At 37.3% G+C, this 24233-nt stretch overlaps 1 protein-coding gene across 5 annotated transcripts in view; it reads left to right on the plus strand.

The window, feature by feature from the left end:
• Positions 1 to 24233, plus strand: part of LOC134219305 (SNF-related serine/threonine-protein kinase) — a 133455-nt gene that overhangs the window by 2050 nt on the left and 107172 nt on the right. The window lies entirely within an intron of this gene.

Below are 24233 nucleotides of genomic sequence, written 5' to 3' on the forward strand. Positions count from 1 at the left end.
AGTGTAGTGTGTAGCTTATTTTGAGCGTAACATTATCTTTATTTTTTAATATGTTCCGAATTATATAATTTAAAACAAGTCTGTTGAATTTTTGTTGCTGCAGGTTTGATTCTGTACAATACAATTTGTAATGCAATAGAAGTTCTCGATGTCAGATGTTTTAAGAATTGTTTTAAAAAGAAAAATATGGCATAACTCTTAGTGTTAACGTATTAAGTATGTTGCCTTTTCTCATATTATCATACTTCCGAAACATATAAAATCGGCACCAATATTTCAAAAGAGCGAAATTGCTTCGCTTTTGTAAACAGGAGCTTCCCACGTTGCTGGTGGGCTAATTTGTGTCTACCTGCGCTATACAGCGCCATTCAATAAAATGAAAGGAATCGCCGCTTCCATCAGTGGTGTTGGATTGCGTGGGTGGGCTCAAATTAGCCTACCAGCGACGTGAGAAGCTCTTATTTACAGTAGTTTCACCCATTTGAAATGTTGGTGCCGAAATGTAGAAGTTGGCATATTATAGCTGGAAAGCCGGACAAACAAATCGGATTATCCTGGGCTACTCGAAGTAGGTACTATTCTAAGGAATTAACCAAATGGTGTTGATGTACAGAAACTTCGCTCAATTGGATTAGCGATTTTCACTTACGTGATTTTTGTACAAAAAGTTCATTACCCGCTTTCTGAGAATTAACACTTATACAGCTACCTAAAAAATGTGCTTTGTTTCTAAAACATGGTAAATCGAAACCGCGACAGTGCTGACATGATATGCATCATCACGAATTGGTATGTTGGAGCTTCTGGCTGATATCGTGCGGTGCGGGTAGATTGGGTCGTCGCGATATCGATTTAAGTTCGCTTTGTGTTTTTTTTTATTCCCGCACCTACTTGGTGTAATGTTGCTTGATGTGAGAACTGTGAGAACGAATGGCGGCGACGTCGACGGCGGTGTCGGCATTATTGCTCAAAAGAGAATTCAGGCGACCCAACATTGCGCTAAATGGACTAAATCACGCTATCGTGACCTGATTCGTTTGGTGATGGCAACAAAGAAGACGAGGATAGCTGTAGAATGCACTTTGCTTCTCCAGTCCCCGGCTGACTGTTGCACCCCGTGCAACCGTTTTTGTTGTTGGCTTCCGTTCTGGATTTTATTGTTCCAGAATATTAGTTTCTGATTGGACTTATTTCCCTTATTTACTTAATTCTGTCCTACACAAAAATATACATCTCTCGCGCTTAGTTTCATAAGGGCGTAACTGTATTGATCGATTTCTCTTCGTAGATGTTTTATTTTTATTATTGTACCGAATTCCGCTAGTTTGTCGATGATTTAATGGTTTGGTGTGACAAAGGATGATTGTATCTTGCACTAGAATCAATAATCACAATAAATTATAGTTTTTTAACAATCGAGTTATTACCAAAATATAAAGTCGAGTTATTACCAAAATAGAGAAATCGATCAATACAGTTACGTCCCTATGAAACTAAGCGCGAGATCTATAAGTTTATGTTTATATTTAGTTTCAAAAAGTAGATAATAAAGTTCTATCTTACAATACCAATGTTTCACAAATCAGTCAAAACCGCGCTCGCGTTTTGCAGAACCGCATCTTCAAACAATCTGGGCCTATACAACAATTGAAAACACAAAAATGTTCCTTGAATTCATGCAGATGCCTCATTTTAATAAGAATTTCCGCAAAAATTCGAGAGGAACTCGTTTAAAAAAAAAAAAAAATTAGCTTAGCTTAGCTTTTTAGCTTTGACTGACTACACATATCTATGGTTGCTACTCCGTGATTGACCAGAATCAGTGAAATTGCACAAAGAATCAACTGAATGATTGACTGGGATTGTTCAAGCATTCTCAATGTGCATGTTTCAGTGACTCTAAAATTCAAATGATCAATAACGGCGCCGGCCACGTCCTTGTAGTCAGTTAGGAAGAAGGAAGGAATATTAGTAGGTGGTTTTTGCTATTTGAAGACCGTGTTTACCTCTGCGTCTCCACAAAACCACAGGAAGGATTATCAGTTAATTGGTAGACATCGTTGGATCTGGATTCATTCTGATAAGCGATATGACCGTGGCATTCTTTATACACAGTGATTTTACCTAGCCATGAATCGGGCGCGAAAAGTAGTACAAACTAACTACCGGGCGCGAGTTAACGGAAGACCTAGGGTCTCTTCAAAAAATAATAAAGCCGAAACGAATTATATGATGGTTAGAACTAAACTGATTTAAACTCTGATTTAAGAATTTGTATTTGTAATTGAAATGAGCTTAAATTAAAATGGTGTATGTAATAGTAATAGTCGATTTGCATTCTTCCATATCCTTGATGATAGATAAATAATGGTTGGTTGTCCGTCTTTTGTACTGATATCGTCTGCATATTGCTGAGTCCAACGACGTACAGTACCAGAAGTATCCTGAATAAAAACAAATACGAGTTAGCCCTATCGAATTTTTAAGTCATTTTTGTGTACTCGTCTGTTGTCTGATGTTATTATAGTACTTTTGTTAACGTTTTTGATTCTAACTTTTTTGTATCGGGGTACTGTCTTCAATCTTCGTCTCGTTTTTTTTCAAATATAGCCTTGTCTGAGGGAATGTCACATGGATGAAGTTTTCTATTATGATGTTCCAAGTCTTTTTCTTGTTTCCTTTTCAAATTTTTGTATACTGTCTCGATTATGGTTGAGGATTTAGAGCTTGGGAGTAAGGAGTAATTTTATTTTGGTTGAAAAAGTTCACCAGTTCGCCAGACAGGAAAGATTTTTCGTTGTCCATTACAACGATTTCTGGTAATTTGAATTTTGACAGTACTCCTTTAATAGCAGGTACAAGATCTATAACGGCTCTTGATTCCACAGGATGAACTTGTGCATATTTAGAAAATTTATCGACGTATGTGCGAAATATCAATTTTTCGATAAACATTATATCGATGTGGACAATTTGGAAAGGTGCATTTGTAATGGGTGTTTTCTAAAGAGGAAAGCGAATAGGTTTTCTATCATATTTGTTTTCTTGGCATAATTGGCAATTATTAAGAAATTCGCGAAGTTTTTTGCTCAATTGTGGAAAATAAAATTTCCTTAAAATTTGAATTTTATTTTCCTCTAGGCCACGATGAGCTCGGTAATGCTCTGTTTTTATAATATCCCATTGTGTATGGTCATCCGGGACGTCGATCAGCAAACCTTGAGTAAAACGAATTTTTAACAGATTTTCCCGACCGAAATGTTTTTTATATACTTCTTGAATTTTTCTCATTATATTTTCATCTGTTAATAAACCGTTTAATTTACTTGGGTTGACGTGAGTCTTCAGAACATTAAATTTAGCAGGTGCATCGCTGCTGGTTCCAGTTCGTGGACCTTCGTCTTCGGTGGGGGAAACGGGAGCAGGCACTTTGGGGTGATCCTTTTTGCCAGAAGCTACTAAGGACCCTAATGCCGATTGAGGTGAATCCTCTGTGTCTCACGTTTCGCTTTGCTGGTGTCGATGCTGGCTCTTTGAACCAGAATTTGATCAATTCACAGTACGGCTCTTTGGACCGTTGGCGGAGTTATTTGTAATTAACTCACTTAAAGATTTTCACTATTCACTGATCACTTGATTTGCAGCACGGCTCTTTCTACCGTTGACTATTTTCAGATCACAGTACGGCTCTTTGAACTGTTGGCGGAGCTAATTGGAATAAACTCACTTAAAGATTTTCACTGATCACTACTTTTTTATGAAGACTTTTGCAGCAAACACTTTTTGAAGATTTTTCACCGACACTTGAACTTATACTCTTCCCACTCGAGACTACGGGTCCCTATTCGGGCGCCAGTTAACGGAAGACCTAGGGTCTCTTCAAAAAATAATAAAGCCGAAACGAATTATATGATGGTTAGAACTAAACTAATTTATTATATCGATTCTAATAATAAAGAAACCTATTTGTCCCTAGCTAAATGATGACAGTCCCACGGTCGTGGTGTCGACTTAGCATCACGGGGTCCCACGGTTAGATGTTTATGAAAAAGTCACGTTACTGTCTTCCCACGGAAGACGTGTGTTTCGCGCAATGCAGAACACAATATTTCGGCCGATCGCGCGATCGTTCTGCTGTCCGAAACAAGAGAAATCTCGCACTGAACTGATTTTTATTACCGGCCGCGCAAAGCAGAACACAATATTTCGGCCGATCGCGCCATCGTTCTGCTGTCCGAAACAAGAGAAATCTCGCACTCATTGTATAAAAAAAATTGAATTCCGGAAGAACCTGCAGCTATATCGTGAGGATTTTCTAACGTTATTTTCGGATAACCCGGAAGGTATTTACACGAATGTACGCCAAAAACACGTTGAAAATATTCGAAAAAAAAAAAATCTGGAGGAATTTCTACAAATATTCTATGATTCAATGCTTAAATTTCCACCGAACGCACAGGGTTTTTGCCTCGTATCCTGTCAAGTATGAGCCTCTCAAATAGTTTGCTTAGAGACGAGAGTAGACTGATTGGTCTATAGCTTGACGGCGAGGTGGGATCTTTGCCAGGTATGAGAATGGAGATGATCTTTGCTGCTTTCCAGCTACTGGTCAACATCTTGTATGCACTGCAAGACTTCTTGTTCGTGGAGACTTAGTATTGTGCTTCCAAGATTATGTGAGGAAACCAGATGATTTCCAATAGCTGCAGCTTTGTCTGATGGAGTTACGAGCACTTATGTAACTAGCTTCAAGGGAGGGATAGGTTTTTGCTTGTTTTAAAGAACTTTACAGACTTTCCAGAAGGGTTTGGAATTGCTATCGAGGCCTTGTAGAACCCGATCAAAATTTTTGTTTCGAAGCTGATCCATACTCCGTTAAAACTGTCTACGACAGCTGTTTCGAGCTTGGATGAGGTGTTTGGTATGGGAGTCAATATTCAACCCTTGAGTGTCAAACGATTGACGCATCTCTCGTCAACTAGATTGAACGCTGTTCTTATTACTTCTAGTGCAGTGTTGATGTCATCAGTGTTGTTGAGTTGCAAATTTTCCACAACATTGGTATCCACCAGTCGTTGAAAAGCTAGCCAGTTCAAGTTGTGATGGTCCGTGCGAATTGCAGGTTGTGGTCGGCTTCGAGATGTTGAATTTTTGCGTGACGTACTTTGTGGATCTTCAATAGTCTCAGTCAATTCTTTCATTCGTTTGAGGATAACTTTCCCGAAGAACCCATATTTTTTAAAAATCGAAACAAAAACTGAAAAAGTGTTGCCGGCCAGAAGGCTTCGCCTGATGTTGGCTCAAAAACGCGTATGTTAAGCCAAGTTTGTCAACAGCTCTTTTTCGATTTCTTGTTTTGAATTTTAACAATAGAGCGATTCCAAGCAACAGCATCAAAATTTAAGAAAATTTTTAATTCATGATTTTCTATTGAGTTGAAACTTTGCACAGTTTTTCAATTTCATCTAAATCGTCATTTTTCGATATCAAATCTTCATATTGAGTCACGACTAACTTTTCAAAAGGGTGTATGTGAAAATGGTTCAAAAATATTTAAAAAGCTGCACAGCAAAAACGGAATGTTCGATTGTTATGATTTTTTCAGCAAAGTTAGACAACTAAATGGTGATTCTTAAGAAAATGTGCACAGTAAAAAAAATTTTTTGCCTTTAAAAATATCATTTTTGTCACAAAACTCAAATATCTCAAGACCCTATCTTTTTTCGAACGTAATTTTTTAAAACGGTCCATTATATTAGCTATCTACCATAAAAATTTGGTGATGGTAAACTAATAAACAAAAAAGTTATGACATTTCAAACATTTCACAATTTTCACATATAGTAAACAAAAAAAATTTCCGTGTATTTTTTTTTTCAAGAATCGCAGTTTGATGCTGATTTTATTGTTAAGGGCCTTGCGTGAGTTAAACAAGTTGTTTGTATGATATTCCATATTTATGTATTCATCGATATTATGTATATTATATGTATAAATAAATAAAAATGAATTAATATTATCCTAAGTATTAAATTAAATGTGGCAGTTACACAATGTTGTTATAGAAACTCTAAGAGTTTTGGGTTTGAATTTTGGTATGGGTTATGATATCATGAAAACAGTTTAATAATACTTATTTTTGTTTATTTTTATTCAAATTTTTTAAAATATCGAACACTTTTGAATTATTATCAGCACAGTTTGAGTATAGTTTTGCTTTAATTTTATTTTCCGACAATGGAATGAAACAGTGAAATTTTGGGTTCCTTGGATCGTTTTCGCGTTATTAAATTGCTCGCTGAGCTCTGAAGCCTTTATTTCGTACTCTTCAGTAGTAGTAAAACAAAATGATAATTTGGTTAAATCTTTTCTTTTCTACGATTTGCCCAATCAAAAAGTTCTTTCGCAGTTTTAATTGGATGCTCACGTTCTTTGGCTAAACTTGCTCTTGTGGCCATGCGCTTTATTGTTCCTCCAATAGCATCACAAGGACCTTTGCCATGTGATGTAGCAAAAATGCCATTCTGCATCAATTCCGTACATTGATTTAAATTGACATAGGCTCGAAAAATTCTTACGATTTTTGTACTGCGACGCTGCTCCATCAGACATGAAATATATTTTTGACTTCTTTATGCTTATCAACGCGTAAAAAGTTAATCATTTTTCAATGAACAAGTTTACGGATACTGAATCGTGTCTTAAATCTTCGGAAATTATAATAAAACTTAAGTGTTCAATTTGCGTACTTCCATTAAAATAAATAACGAATGGATGAATTGTAGCTTGTTGTACGTTCCAGTGATGGGACTGCACTTCATCTTGCAATACAAAGCTGTAATTTTCAGAAAAATCACAAATGACTAAAAATTCACCATTTTGTAATGTATTTTTCGTATTTTTTAAAAAGCTGGATTGTTCTGTTTTAATGAAATCGTGAGGGATTAAACTTTCTAATTTCAAGCAAAAATATGACACAAACTCATCTACAGGTTTTACAATATTTTCTATGTCACACCTATCCGTGGTCACCCATTGCTCAAATGATAACTGATCAATATATTTTTCTTCAAACTCAGCGAATAAAGTATTTTCCAATGATGAAGAATCTGGACAATCCGAACAAGATCGTAGATAGCAATTTGATGTTGTATTTTCACACAAAAGACTACCAGTTAACATTTTAATATCCTTTGTTAAATTGATTCTTTTCAAACTATGTAAAATAAGATTAATATTCTCATGGGTTGTGCACACACACATTATGTGTTCCTGAATTGGAAAGAAGCTTACATTGCCTTGGCCGAAGGCTTGCAAATGAGGAAAACCTATTTTAATATTATCGTGAATTTCCTTGAAGCGTGTGTACGCTTCTTTCAAAGTCGTCATCATTAATCGTTTTTGGATTGCTTGACGCTTTCCATCTTTTTACTGATACATAATCTTTTTGACCAGGCATAGCTCGACTTACTTCATCATCTTCAAAATATTGAACTACTATTTCTTTTGTCTCATCTGTTAATGCAGTACTAGACCTAGTATTTTTGGTTGAAAGACAGTTATTCTTCAATTGTTTTGCCTCTTTTACTGTATTTCTATTGGTTTGAACTCATCAATGGCATCCTGAATAGACCACGAACTTGGCAGCATCGACAAAATCAATAATTTTTCTTTCCTTGTCGTGGCTGCATTCGACAACCTTTCCTTCATATTTATAATTACCTCATCGTAGTCTGTATTTTCCACATCATCAGGTCCTAATTTGAAGAGGTTTCTTCGTACAGCTTCGTTTATTTCACGGTATTTTTCTCCGGGTAATAAACGTAGTCCATCTTACTCCATTTAATCAGAGTCACTTTTATCCCAGCTATGCCCTCGTTAAAGCGTTCGATGTTGACCTTTTGGATACACTCATCTTCCGATTGATTTGTTGAAACAGATTTCGCTGATGGTACGGTGGCAAGGCTCTCAGCACTTAATACTTCTGGTAATTCCTCAGTTGTTGTCGATACATCTGGCAATTCCTCAGTTGCTGTCGTTTTCGAACTTCCTGCGCTCTGCTCAACCGATGATATACAGATTGCTCTTTTGTCAACGTTTAGACGGCAGGACGTGCAAATGCGTAAATTTGTATTCAATGTGGACATTGGAGCATAACCAGTCGCTTTCAGTTTATCTATGGTGCTTTCGGTGAGATTTCGTAACTCTTTTGAACACTTTTTCCATCAAACGGCCTACAACAGTTGAGAAAGCGGCTACTCATGTTGTTCGTAATATTTCAATAAACAAAATCATTTTTAAGTTTTACTGACTAGTTTGGTGTCATTTGTTTGACTGAAGAAAACAATTACTATAAGAGATGTAAGAACCGTAGTAGTAGGAATGTTTTTGCTTTTTCGTGAGCATTGTCATGGTATGTACCTATCATGGATTTGTTGTTGTTGAAGATACCCGTTTCCTCCCGATCAAAAAGTCTATTCTCTAAGAGGTATATTTTTTGCAGGTAAACTATAGACGTACACGTGTATATAAATCTTTGATTTTGCAGCTTTTGTCTTAAAAATAACATTTCTGATATGTTTCTATCAACGTTATTATCAACAGGTTTCAACACTATTAAAAGAATTTTTCGCCAGTCACGTGCAATGAAAATTATGACACTATCAATACTTTTGATCACAACACTGGATCGTGTCTAAGTTTCTTATAGATGCTATGAATAATTAAATCAAAATATCATGAAAACAACTTGTTTAAATTACGTCCCTTAACAATAAAATCTGCATCAAACTGCAATTCTCGAAATAACTTACACAGAAAAAAATTTTTTTTTACTAAATGTGAAAATTGTGAAATGTTTGAAATGTCATAACTTTTTTGTTTATTAGTTTACCATCACCAAATTTTTATGGTAGATAGCTAATATAATGGACCGTTTTCCCTAAAAAATTACGTTCGAAAAAAGATAGGGTTTTGAGATATTTGAGTTTTTGTGACAAAAATGATATTTTTAAAGGCAAAAAAATTTTTTTTTTTACTGTGCACATTTTCTTAAGAATCACCATTTAGTTGTCTAACTTTGCTGAAAAAATCATAACAATCGAACATTCCGTTTTTGCTGTGCAGCTTTTTAAATATTTTTGAACCATTTTCACATACACCCTTTTGAAAAGTTAGTCGTGACTCAATATGAAGATTTGATATCGAAAAATGGCGATTTAGATGAAATTGAAAAACTGTGCAGAGTTTCAAATATTTTCGAAATGGTCGCTCAGGATCGACTGACATGCCCCCGTGGAATGCCTCAATAGTTAGAGGCATAAAAAATATGAATTCTTAGGAAGGTTGATCTTGAATGAATTGAAGAATCGATTGAGCGAATACAAATGTTTGACTGGAGAGTCCAATTACCATCATTGCTTGATTAGATATTTTTTCGGTAAAAAACGTTTCTGCCATTTAGCAGTCCAAAACTCATCGTTTCTTCATTTGCTCGTGCCCTAATTTGTCTAAAACTTTTTTTAGAAGCCTGTTACACTTATTTTTTTAACCAAAGGTACATTGCTCTAAATATAAAGGTTAGGCTTGAGAAATGAGTAGAATCTTTTCAAAATGTCGCTTTTTAAATAACATTTTGCCTCCCACGTGTCAGATTATTTTATCAGCAATGTCCTGTTAGACAAAGTTATAGGACACTTTAAGCGCTATAAGTTCGTTAAACCTTATAATTTGATATTGTGTTTTTGAAAAAGGTTTCGAAAAATTAGACAAATGAATGCCAATGACATTTTACAACACTGCTTGTGCTTGAGTACATTACAGAAATTGAGACACCATGGAAAATCACGCTTGGTTGCAAATCCGACGATCCACTGCTCGCAATAGATCAGTGGTTAATAGACGATGCAATCCCTCCGACTGGGTACTTGTATGTTCATGAGGAGCAGAATATCGCAAGTCCTGTATTTCCCTCTGCCCCAATATGAGCTATGCAGTGATGATAACTCCTTCGTGGACAGCACACCGTATATCGACAAATTGTTAAAGAATCCGCAGACCTTACAGACTCCGCAGACCTTACATTTTTCAGAGAGTTCTTCAAGCTTTTTTAGGTAGAATTTTAGGACCTAAAGAACCAGTTCGGCAAAATCGAGTTCTTAATGCTGCGTTTAGACAGGGCAAGTGAACTGAACAACTTGCTCGAATTTATTGAACATGAATTGAACGTCTAAAGATTTCCGTTCAAATTTGACTTTAGTTTGTTTTGACATGTTCAACTTTTGGCACGTCCATTGAATTCAACTGAGTTGTTCAATTCACTTGCCCTGTCAAAACGTAGCGTAAGGATTCTAGTCATCTGGGTTTCTAAATAGTTAACACATTTTAAGTGATTGCTCTTCAATATTACCCTTAACCAATACGTGTGACCAACGCCATCTATTTATATAACCTACTTAGAACTTCGTATCGATGTTGTGTGTAGAATCCAAACTGGCGGCATCCCACTTTGGTTCCGCCATAAGTTCGGAGTCGTCAACTGTTATCACTCTATATCCAAATTCATGCTACTGAAGGCCTCGAACAAAAGATATTTTAGTTACTAGATAAAGATTGTCGCTGTCGTCGCTGTCCGAGGATAGTGGAGCTAAATGTCAAAGAAGGAAAATCCATACGATTTGACAGCTTAGTACCCAACATGTTCCAGACAGCAGAACAAAGGGAACCGAAGCGACAATCTTTATCTAGTAACTAAAATATCTTTTCTCGAAACCCTTGAATTGATTGTGAATTGATTGTGAAATAGCCATCAACTATTTTGGCTGCACCTGAAAGTCAGTTCTGCTTGAACGCATAACTTTTTTCGATTTTATTTTTTTGATAAAATAATGTATCTTGGTATGAAACGTCGTGTACTTTATTTTCACTGAAATTTAAATCTGTGAACTTTGACATAAGAACTTTACAGTGGCGTTTCCCTAACCTCAATCTACCTGTGCACTGGATTTAAATTTAAGGATTTTGTGTGCGAAAATGCATAGAATCAATAGATTTTGATTAGCTTAACCAACTCTGATAATTTTATTTCCCATTTAAGCTCTTAAAATATCAAAATTTTCATTTTTCGTGTCAGTGCACAGGTAAAAAGTGAGGTTACGCGACGCCACTGGAACTCTATGAAGTGAGAAAGCCTGGAAGCTTGGCTTAGGAATGTAACGAACCATTTATTTATAAATCATGAAATTTTTTCTGATTCGCCATTCAAAACATCATGCGGCAGAATTTTTCCTCATTTTTCTACTGATCAAAGCATCAGTATTGAAATTTTGCATTGAATTGTGTTTTACGTAATGATTCACTTATTTTTGTTTGCCGCGGTTTTGTTTTTGTAGTCGCGGATTTCATTTTGTTAGTCGCGGATTTTGCGGATTGCAGAGATGTCCTACACAGTTGGCAAAAATGTGCTCTTTTATTTTTCACTATTTTTAACAATCAAATAAAATTCATTTAGTTAGTGCAACCCGCGTGGCTCCGGTGTGTATTATTTTGACAGATCGAAGTGACATTTTGAAAACTCAAATATCCATCTATTAGTTGCACTCACTGAATAAATTTTATTTGATTGTTAAAAATTGTAAAAAATAAAAGAGCAGATTTTTTGCCAACTGTGTAGGACATCTCTGGCGGATTGGAATTTGGTCAGTTTGTAACAGCCCTGAAAATATCTCGGATCACGCAACCGTTTTGCTTGCTAATCGAAATACGATCAATCGCGTAATCAACACAGAACTAAATTCTCGTTATTGTCTTGTATCCATTATTCACTTTATGAAATAACAACTCGAAATGAGATGAACTTCGACATTGAATCTCCAATGTCAAGTTCATAAAGAAAACAAAACGGCACTTTATTCACGTAACGGCTAGCTTCCCGAAAAAAAAAACACATTTGCACTTTGTATAGCAATAAAAATTTAATTGAACCCAGAAACCGGCAACAAATCCCGCTGTTACCAGAGATCGGGGCATCCAGGTTCACTCTATCATATTAAATAAAAGTATTTGATGATAACGCAATCGCTCGGGTATTAAACATAGGAAGATGTGGAGTAAATTGTACCACAAAGGAATGAAATGATGAATGATTTAATATTTGTAATTTTAACTTCTGCTTCTGCTTCTATGACTTTACATTCCAACTGGAACTTGGCCTGGTTTTCAACTCTAACATTTCCTCAGTTATGATTTGAATGCTTTTCTATGCCCGCCCATTGGATGAGTATGTATCTTGTGTGGCAAGTACAATGGATACACTATGCCCTGGGAGTCGAGAATGTTTTCCTCTCGAAAACATCCTTGACCGGACCGAGAATCGAACTCGCCATCTCCGGATTGGCAATCCTACGCTTTTGCTCGCAAGGATAATTGGAGTTTGTAATTTATACTAGGTCCCCATTTTATAGGTAAACTATCAATTTGTAAATCATGATATTTTTCACATGAATAGATTTTTTTGCACTCGTCCAGTCCATGATTGTATACCTTACTGGAAAGGTTAATTGTAAAGTATTAAGGAGTTTATTGGACTATACACCCCCTATGATGGCAGTAGAAGTCACTTCACAGTGCACATTCACTATTTCCATCATCCCATGTTTCCCTCTCAACATCTGGACTGGGAAGGGCAGCAGTGACCACCAAGGTCGCACCAATAAACACCAGGCAACGCTTTCCGTTAAAGTGGATTGAAACTCGAGAAGGTCATCTCTAGCGTGGGGGCATTGTGAGGATTGAACTCACATTTTTATTTATGCTACCGGTTGTTTCCCGGGCTCGTGCTACTGACTAACACAATTTTCTCTTATGGACGTTTGTTTTCATATGATCATAAACTGAGAGAGGATGCGATACAACGAAACGAGCCATGGCGTGGAAATTAGTCATCAGAAGTACTACTTACCTATGTTTATTGATGTTACGCTATTCATGGACGAAGTTGAAACAATTAAACCGATGATAAATCGTCATTTATGTGTGTTGAATCTATACCGATTCTGATGACTTCATCAAGCTCATATTTATAAGTTGATTTATGGTGGTTACGTTCCTTCTTAAAAAAGGCATTGCATCGAACAACAAACTACGAATTTGGCGCCTTTCAGCTTTACATTCATTAAACAGTATCACTAATAAAGGTGATCAAAGCAATATGGGCCACTCAAGAGCACTGAAATGCTCAAGAAATGGTATTCTTTATATTCGAGACTGTAATATCGACCAGGTATTCATGAATACAAAAAAAGTTATTTATTTTATTTATTATTTTTTAGTGCAGTTCCAAATTTGTCTCTTCAATTTTGACAACTTTTTAAGGCGAGTGCATTGTGCTGTCGATAATTTACCGCTATGAACTGGAATCTGCAAGGCGTTCGCTAGCTCATATCTTATCGTTATCAGCTGTACTGGCCTTCCTTTTCACATGTGTTATTGTACAGACAGCTTTTCACCTGCGCCTGACCTGGTCGTAGCAATATGGATAAACAACGGTGTGGGCGTACAAAAATAATTAACATTTTTTCGTCCCTTTATCGCGTTTGAATTACGGTACGGTACCGGCAGCGTCAATTTTATTTTAGATGTTTACTATTTCTTCACGCAAGCAGGAAAGGGTATCACATTCCATCCGGTACCGAGGCTTGGTGACATCTCCAATAAACTTTAGTGAAAAGTGTGTAATTTCATTATTATATATTTGACTAATAAATAAAGCCTAAATGTCATAGGACAAGATCTCCGTCAATTAGCCATGCGAGTGAAGGGGTAGGATTTCCAATCCGGAGATGGCAAGTTCGGTTCTGGGTTCAGACAGAAAGGGTTAGAGACAGCAAATGTTGTCATTGCCAGCTTTTATTGAAAAGAATAGCTTTGATTCTACTGAACTGCTGTTATTATCATTATAAAGAAGACGAAGGTTCCCGTATGGAGATTGTTTTTCGATCTTATCACAGAGTTCATTCGCAACGAATTTCGAGCTTCGTAATGGCGATGACGACATCGACACCGCTTATACGTATAGACCCCTTTCAGACGTCCGTCATGCCAACTAATCTTTTGTAATGTGTAAGTAACAGTATACTCATTTGGCTGTATCCGTAAAATTATGTTTCTACTAATGGTAGAACACACCGATAACGCGCAACTTGTACCCTTACGATCGCGTTGGATATTATTATTAAATAATTTTATTTACAACGATAAGGGCGTTACAAGTATTATTTTACTTCTTAATCTTCTGTTGTTCTTCATTTCAACTGGAACTTGGCCTGCTTTTCAACTTAGTGTTCTGTTAGCAATTGCACAGTTATTAATTGCAAGCTTTTCTATACCTGGTACATTGCATCATAAGACTGGAACGAGAATCGAACTCATCATTACCGGATTGGCAATCACAAGCTGGAGATCCTGTTAAAAAACATGCCCAATCTTGCTCGGTTTTTTGCCTTTATCGTACAACAAAGTTGTACCGAAAGGCTATCATTTCACTCCAAAAACGAACATTTTATAGAAGGCTCGGAGACCTATAGTGTTATACCAATCGACTCAGCTCGACAAGCTGAGCAAATCTGCACTTTTAACTTTTCATATAGTAATCCTTAACCGATTTCCTAACTTGTTGCACCTGATTGTGTCTCGAATCATACAAGCTTGGTGTCTCTCTATATGCGAGAAAGGCAGTATTACTACTAGCTGAATTAATTTGGGGTTTTGCCTTTCGCGTATACTAAATATACGTAAAGGCTATAGGATAACTCCAAAATCGAACTTTTGATAGAAGGCTCGGAGACCCATACCAATATACCAATCGACTCAGCTCGACGAATTGAGGTGATATCTTATGTGTGTATGTATGTATGTATGTGCGTGTACAACTACATGGGAGGCATGAAACTAGCTGACTCACCGGTACGGGAATCTAAGGGTCGTTGATTGACATTCGTACCACATGCACACTCAAACCAACATAAACTATCTCGAGCAGGAGTAGACTTGGAATTGAACTCGACTGATGGAGGTTTTCCGTACTTAGGGAAGGCAAGCATAGCATTATTGGAAGTCATAGAATCGGTTTGAAAACAAGGATCCCCGAAGGACGAGGCTTGACGGTTCCGTTATGAACCCGGTATGACGAAACACGAAAATTCGGCAAATAACCATATGACTCAGGGCTGGTCTTTCTAAAAATAGGCTACACCTGAAGCTGTTACATTTTAACTATTTATTAGTGACGTCACACAGGGGTACATACTTTCATGCTGGTTCGACGGAATAGATCCGGATCTTGGTGGTTGTAGCTTCAGGACTCGTTTGTGGCTTGGGGTATTGATTTGAGGACGGTGGGATCACCATCTAGCGTTGCTCACAGGATTACAACCGAAGATTGGCTGCTGGATTGCAGCACCGATTGGATGTCGGATGGCAGACTGGATTTGGCTGCCGGATTGCAGACCGGAGAAGACGACGGAGTATCGGAGTAGGTGACACGACGAATATTGGGATTTGTTGTCGTGCTCGTTGGGTTGACGGAAGACGGATGCCAGCGGCCGTGGAACTGTCCGCTACAGTTGAGATGGTGGCGGAACGAGTATCGGCTCCGATCGGCAATTTTGCAAGATGGCCGCCCGTCATTTCGTTCACTCGATACCCGTGTACCCAATCCTCCTGGCTGCCTATCGGCGATCTTGCCGGACATCAGTGCTGCGAAATACTCGGAGAAGAACAAGAAGAAAAAGGCCCTTTGTTCGGGCCTTTTTCTTTAGATTTCTGGCTAATTGGATGTTTTTGTTCTTCGTTTGTGTGGTAATTATTTTAGCATAGGATACACATTAACACTTTGAACTCACAAACATATCTTATTAATTCTACTAACTACTTTTCCATAGCAGATTTGAAATGATTCCTCTAATAAATGAACTCTACACACGCGCGCACTACAATTTCGTTCGAGGATCACACAGAAAAGAGAACGATTCTGCCGGGACTCCTTCTTTTATATACAAAATGAATTATCATAATTTTTGTTGCATAGTACATTTAAATTTATGCTTTGCATGCCCACCGTGTTGTATCGTCGCACCCTCTATGAGTGAGTTTGACAGTAACAGGGCTGGGTTCTCTTTTGCCTTAACTCAAACTGCTCGCTTTTTGTTATCTGTCAATTTGGTGTGACGTGGAAATGGAATTCTCACTCGTTGTCATTTACATGCACAAGGAGTGAGACATGTCTTATTGTTTTTTTGTCGGTTTTCAGGGTCGTCATCAGGGAGGGAAATTGGATGGGGACTTGTGGTGGAGCCAACAAGCTGTTCATTGGAACCGAACGGTTACAGGCACACTTTTTTGTACTTAGCTCTATCCGATTTGCTTGCAAAGGTTTCATTCGACGCGGAATCCTTCCTTATTTTTCGCTAATGAAAATTGGCCCAATCGACCATTGCGTTTCGGAGTCATTAAAAAAACATTGTTTTTCTCCACATTTTTTCCTGGAATTTTTTTTTGTAATGCATTCAAATGAACGCAAATAAATGTGATTTGATGAAATAAGCTGAATCTCCCTAAAGGGTAATTTTGACTTCTTTTATGTGCTTTTCTTGTTACTCTTATGTGTTTTCTTGTTCTATAATACACGAGAAAGGCATCATCACCGCCAGGTTGATTATTCTGGGTTTTTTAATCTAAGTGTCAATCGTTTAGTTTATTACAGCGTCGTACTCTAGATCGATTTCAGTTCGCTTCTTCAGAACTCATGAAAAAATTGACCAACTCTTCTTATACACAAACACTGAGAATCCTAAGCGAAGTGTCGATTGGGTTGATGCATCTATGGATACATTCCTGGTCAACCAACACAGAGGTCAATGGTCAGCTTTCATGTCGGAGCATCATCCAAACCTGACAATGAGTTGAATGATATATTTTGTGATTACTTGTCTGTGAAAAAGTATGTCATCGCTTCTGTATTCGTCCTACAACCTGCATCTGAAGGAAGCAGAAGAGCCCGAAGTATATTGGAAGAAACCAGTCGCTGCGTTCCAATCGGATCCGCTTTCGAGAGGGGGCTGCTATAGACAACATAGGGTTACTGCTCCTGGACTTCATCTCATAGCTCCGATATTGGTCCTCTACGAAAAACAAAGCAACGAAAAGGTATTTGATTTGTTTATTATTTTTGTAATTTTTTTCAGCAGTGAGCATGCATGCTAGCAAAAAGAAAGAACGAAATTGGTGCCGTATTTCTTTGTTTCGCGATGAAATGAATATATGTACAGTGAGATTGAAAACGGAACAGCTCCCCTACCATCTACTAGTTCTCGATAGTTGCCCCATGACTTTATGTCGGTTCAGGCATTGGAACAACGCTTCCGATAAGAATAAGTCTTGACCTGAGACGAGACCTGCAAAGACGGCTTCTTTTTCCTTGTTTTGACACTTGTTCTTCTTTTCATCACAGTTGATCATCGATTCTCAACTGTTTCCTTGAGTGTTTCACCTAAACCCCGGGTAGAATCTTCTGAGCACAATAAAAGTGTTTGTGATTTACGGATTTGTAAACTTATTTTTATAAAGATTTTCCTATCGGAAATAAAACACGTATTCATAACAGTTCAATATTAAGCTGTCCGGCTTTTCTAGAATACTTTTCAAAGTGAAGTACTCGTAAAACAAAATCATTCGGAATACTTTTTGAGGGATACCAATACTTTTACACAAAAAGGTGCTGGTTGCATCTGACAATTCGTGACAGCGCTTGCTGGTTGCAGATGAAGTTACATTTTTTCCTCTTTGCAAGTCCCGTCCCAGGTCTTGACATAGAATCGGAATGGTTTAGGGTCATTTAACCGAACGCCATTTTACCGAATAGATGAAATTTGGTTCCTTCTTAAGTGAAGTGCGAAGTGTTCCATCGTTCACCTTTTTAACGGTTGATTTAATGTTTTGGTGGTGGTCAATCGGCCAAAGATGGCGCTTGCATCAATTTTGCTTGTGTTTGACGTTTGCGCACTACCTCCATCTGGTTGCTGCTTGGCCACATACAATGATTTAGGCATTGGGCGAAAATGTTTTTGAGGCGATGATTTTGATTGCATTTTGTTCTAAGTGTAAAGTCTGTTTCCCGGTGGAAGAACGGAAGCAGGAAGAAGGCAACAAGAATAAGGAAGAGGGAAGAAGGAATATGTGAAAGGGAATTAGAAAAAAATAAGAATAAGGAAGGAAGAATGAAGAAGAAAAAGGGAAGAAGAAAGTAGGCAAAAGAAATAAGTAGAAGGAAGAATAAAGAAAGAAGAAGGAAGAAGGACTGGAAGCATGTTAAAGAAATAAGTAGTAGGAAAATGAATAAGGAAGAAGAAAGAAGAAAAAAAGCAGTAGATATCAATTTATTATTTCTCACTTATCACTCTTCATTTCTCATATCTCACTTCTCACTTGCCAATTATCACTTGTAATTTCTAACTGTGTATTCCGTTTTCACTTCTATCTTTTCGCTCCTCTATTCTCACATCTCACTTCTTAATTCTTTCTTTTCACTTCTCACTTGTTACTTCCCACTCCTCACTATTCACTTTTCGCTTCTCACTTCTATCTTCTCACTTCTCATTTCTCACTTCTCACTTTTTTCTTCTCACTGTTTACCTCACTTACCATTTCTTACATTTTTCACTTCCTACTTCTCTCTTCTCACTTCTCTTTTCACACTCCCCACTTCCCACTTCTCATTTCTTGCTTCTCACTTATCAATTGTCACAACTCACTTCTAAGTTTTCACTTCATTTCTCAGTCTCAATTCTTATGTCTTATGAGATGTGAGAATTGCCTCATTCCTTATTTCTCGCTGTGCACTTCATGTAATTCTCACTACTCACTTTTTTTTTTAACTAATTTTATTTGTTAATTGGGTTGTTTAGCGAAGAAAAATATAAGGTTTTTTATAGTTTAACATAAAGAGCATGTTTTTCTGGTCTCCAACATATTTTTATTTTGTTTGTAAACCTTTTATTTACATTTTTATACAGCAAACAATAAGCCATTTCAATCGATAGAATGACACTAACATTCATAGAATGACAGTTGGCCCATGCAGCATAAGAACAAATTTTTAGTCCCATATAAATTTAAAATGCAAATTAAAAATAGTTCCGGAGGTCAAAAAAATCTGAAAAATTGGGGCTAGGCTCAGTTTTTCCTATAGATTCAGAATATGTAAAAACATCGATACCCCTAAACAACCCAATTATCTAATACATGCATTCATCTCTTAGACTAGGTGTTCCGTGTTTTCTTAACACTATCATCCTTATTTGCTATGTTATATTTTTAGTTATTATTAATACATTTCAATTGCCTCTGGCAGTTAGAATTTTTCCTCTGGTTGAATTGAACCATGTAGGAATTACAATGTTTTCTACTTAAACTAATCTTAACCTAATTTATACTAAGGGTACAAGGATCTAATCGTTGCAATAGAAGATTGCAACGATTTTTGTCTAAAATTGGAAATTATTTTGTTGGACATTTGTTGCAATGTCTCAATATTAGAAATTCTATGAAGTTCATTGGTACTATACCACGGAGGCAACTTCAGAATCATTTTCAGAATTTTATTTTGAATCCTCTGAAGTGCCTTCTTTCTGGTATTGCAGCAACTAGTCCATATTGGCACAGCATACAACATGGCTGGTCTAAAAATTTGTTTGTAAATCAAAAGTTTGTTCTTAAGACAAAGTTTTGATTTTCTGTTTATAAGTGTCTAAATCACTTAATATATTTGTTACATTTGGATTGAAGGCCTTCAATGTTATTTTTTAAAGTTAATTTTTGATCTAGCAGAAGTCCTAAATATTTAGCTTCGCTAGACCAATTGATTGGAACCCCATTCATAGTGACAATATGTCTGCTGGAAGGTTTTAAATAAGAAGCTCTCGGCTTATGTGGGAAAATTATAAGCTGAGTTTTGGAAGCATTCGGGGAAATTTTCTATTTTTGCAAGTAAGTGGAGAAAATATCCAAACTTTTTTGCAATCTACTACAAATGACACGAAGGCTACGCCCTTTGGCTGAGAGACCTGTGTCATCTGCAAACAAAGATTTTTGACACCCTGGTGGTAAATCAGGTAAGTCAGAAGTAAAAATGTTATACAAAATGGGCCCTAGTATGCTGCCTTGGGGGACACCAGCCCTTACAGGTAATCTATCAGATTTAGAATTCTGATAGTTTACCTGCAGTGAGCGATCTGATAAATAATTTTGGATCAGTTTAGTTATGTACAGAGGAAAGTTAAAAATCATCAATTTTACAATCAAACCTTCATGCCAAACACTGTCAAATGCTTTCTCTATATCAAGAAGAGCAACTCCAGTCGAATATCCTTCAGATTTGTTGAGCCGAATTAAATTTGTTACTCTTAATAACTGATGGGTGGTTGAATGCCCATGGCGAAAACCAAATTGCTCATCAGCAAAAATAGAATTGTCATTAATATGAACCATCATTCTATTTAAAATAATCTTTTTCAAACAGTTTGCTTATTGAAGAAAGCAAACTGATTAAGGATAACTAGCAGCCTCAGCTGGATTTTTGTCCGGCTTCAAAATTGGAACAACTTTGGCGTTTTTCCATTTATCTGGGAAGTATGCCAATTGAAAACATTTGTTAAATAAATTAACCAAAAAGGATAAAGAGCTCTCAGGAAGTTTTTTGATAAGTATGTAGCAAATACCATCATCACCCGGGGCTTTCATATTTTTAAATTTTCTAGTAATAGATCTCACTTCATCCAAATTAGTTCCCAACGAAGGGTCAAAAACATTATCTTGGTTGAGAATGTCTTCGAAGCTTCGTGTAACCTGATCCTCAATTGGACTAGTGAGACCTAGACTAAAATTATGGGCACTCTCGAACTGCTGAGCAAGTTTTTGAGCCTTTTCGCCATTTGTTAATAAATTTTTATTTCCCTCTGGAAATGCTGGAATTGGCTTTTGAGGTTTTTAAGAATTTTCGTTAATTTCCAAAAGGGTTTCGAACTGGGATCCAACTTCGAGACATTATTCTCAAAGTTGGTATTTCTCAGAATAGCGAAACGTTTTTTAATTTCATTTTGCAAATCACGCCAAATAACTTTCAACGCGGGATCGCGAGTTCTTTGGTATTGCCTTCGCCTCACATTTTTAAGACGGATCAGTAGCTGAAGATCGTCGTCAATAATAATGGAGATGAATTTAATTTCACATTTAGGAATTGCAATGCCTCTGGCTTCGACAATTAAATTTGTCAAAGATACGAGCGCATTGTCAATATCACTTTTGGTATCGAGAGGAATATCAACATCAAAATTCCTATCGATATATGTTTTATATAAATCCCAATCAGCTCTATGGTAATTAAAAGTAGAGCTGATTGGATTATAAATGGCTTCTTGCGAGATTTCAAATGTCACAGGAAGGTGATCAGAGTCAAAGTCAGCATGAGTTACCAATTGGCCACTCAGCTGACTTGAATCCGTTAAAACTAAATCAATTGTAGAAGGATTTCGACTGGAAGAAAAACAAGTAGGGCCATTGGGATATTGAATAGTATAATATCCCGCAGAACAATCTTAAAATAAAATTTTGCCGTTGGAATTGCTTTGAGCATTATTCCATGAACGGTGTTTGGCATTGAAGTCACCAATTACGAAGAATTTTGATTTGTTGCGAGTCAGAATTTGAAGATCAGCTTTCAACAAATTCTTTTGCTGCCCATTGCATTGAAAAGGCAAATAGGCTGCAATGAAGGGAAATTGACCAAAATTTGTTTCAACAGAAACTCCCAAGGTTTCAAAAACTTTGGTTTCAAACGAAGAAAATAATTTATGTTTGATACGTCTATTAATGACAATGGCGACCCCACCACAGGCGCTGTCAAGACGATCATTTCTGTAGATAAAATAATTTGGATCTCTTTTAATGGAGAGTCCTGGTTTTAAATAAGTTTCTGTTATAATGGCAATATGCACATTATGAACTGTTAGGAAGTTGAATAATTCATCTTCCTTACCCTTTAGAGAGCGGGCATTCCAATTTAGAACTTTCACACAATTATTTGGATCCATTGAAACGGAGTCCGATAACAATTTTTTGTGTGTACTTTATACCAACCTGAACAGCTTCAGGAATGGTATTTGCTTTGAACATTGCATCAATCATGTGATGCAATTGTTCAGTTAAAAATCAAAATCGGAAGCAGTCATGCTACCTGAATCGGCAACATGACCATTATTTTCCGTTGGGACATGGGTATAAACCTCATTTTGAGAAGAGAAATTTTGTCTACCAGCAGCGATGTTTGCATACGTAGGTACATTCGAAAAATTGGAATTTACTGAAGTGCTTGCTACCCGTTGACGAGCGGCAAAATTTGTTTTTGCGTGAAGGGCATTCCCAGAAATTGGATTTATGATTGCCCCCACAATTTGCACATTTAAATTTATTGGAATCTTCTCTCACAGGACATGCGTCCTTGGCGTGAGAGGTTCCACCACAAATCATGCATTTAGCATCCATGTGACAACGTTTGGTTCCATGACCCCACTTTTGGCACTTACGGCACTAGGTGGGGTTTTGGAAATTTCCCTCAGGCCTGCGGAAATGTTCCCATGTAACACGGACATGGGACATAATACAGGCCTTTTCCAAACTTTTCATATTATTTAGTTCACTTTTGTTAAAATGAACTAAATAAAATTCTTGAGAAATGCTCCTCTGGGAAGTACCAGAGTGGGATTTCTTTTTCATCTTAATTACTTGGACTGGTGAAAATCCAAGTAATTGAGAAATTTCAATTTTAATCTCATCCAGTGATTTATCATCACTGGGGAGACCTTTCAAGACGACTTTGAACAATCGCTCAGTTTTGTCGTCGTATGTGAAGAATTCATGGCGCTTCTCAGTTAAATACTGAAGAAGACGTTTGCGATCGTCAAAGGATCCCGGCAAAACGCGGCAGTCACCCTTCCTAGCAATCTGAAATGAAACCTTGATCCCCTGAAGGTTACTCAAAATCTCATTCCGGAAGCCAGAAAACTCGGCAACAGATACCACAATTGGCGGAATCCTTTGCTTTTTCGCATGAATCGAATCACCTGGGCTAGATGTATATTCGATTTGCTCAATTTCATCATTAATCAAATCGAACTGATTACTCAGTTCGATTGGAGAATTATTTCTGATATTAGAGTTAGAAGGAATATCTGAATTCTCCAGCTTCCTTCTATTTTTTCCGCGCTTTGGCAGGACGGTCTTAAAACCTTGTTTCTTTGAAGGAAGTGGAGAATTCAGAGACTCCCCCTTCCTCTTGTTTTTATTAATGCTCATGACTGAGCGTGGAGACGTGACCTTCTAAGAGGTTTTTTCCCAGAACGGTGTCCCTGCAGGATTACCACCGCTTGTCGGAATTTTACTTCCGCAAACGGGTCCAACGTAAAACGAAGGCACGGGTCCTTGCAAAGATCGTAACGGGATCAGTGGGTACAAATAGCGCTAAGAAGCACCGTTGAAATTAAAATAGCTTCGGGTAGTATTAAAAACTTCCTTCCACAAAGAGAGAAAGAACCGCACAGCACGAAAGCACGATGCGGTCTTCTCACTACTCACTGCTTATTCCTTTGTTTTCACTACTCGCAATCTAAGCATTTTTTTCAACCATTCGGCCAAACAGCATTCGGGAAAGGACCAAACGGAATTTGGCCAAATGGCGCTCGGCAAAATGACCCAACACTTCTCGGAAGTGGTATGCACATAAGGCTAACTTGGCGGAATTGAGATTTGTTGACGCAGACAATGTATGGGAACTTTCTCTGAGCTGAGTAACCAATCCACGATTGCCAGGGAAAGTCTAGCTAGGTGATGTATCTTTTATCTCCACGTTGTCGGACCAGATCTGTTGACTCCAGAAGCTACTGTACCAATTTCGCTAATACCCGGTGTCAATATGTGGAGATTTGTTTCACCTGATCAAGATTCGGTTCCCCCGATTACCACTCACAGCAGTTCTTGTTTCGCGCGAGACCTGGAAACATCCGCAAGTGTATGTAACCATCTACACAGTATGTGACGAACCTTAATGCTCTACAATTCGTCGAATATTACCCCGAGACAGCTGGACCGATTACCAAAAAACACTACGCTGACGACTATCTCGATAA

The sequence above is a fragment of the Armigeres subalbatus genome, chromosome 3 (assembly GCF_024139115.2).
Source record: "Armigeres subalbatus isolate Guangzhou_Male chromosome 3, GZ_Asu_2, whole genome shotgun sequence".
Taxonomy (NCBI): Eukaryota; Metazoa; Arthropoda; class Insecta; order Diptera; family Culicidae; genus Armigeres; species Armigeres subalbatus.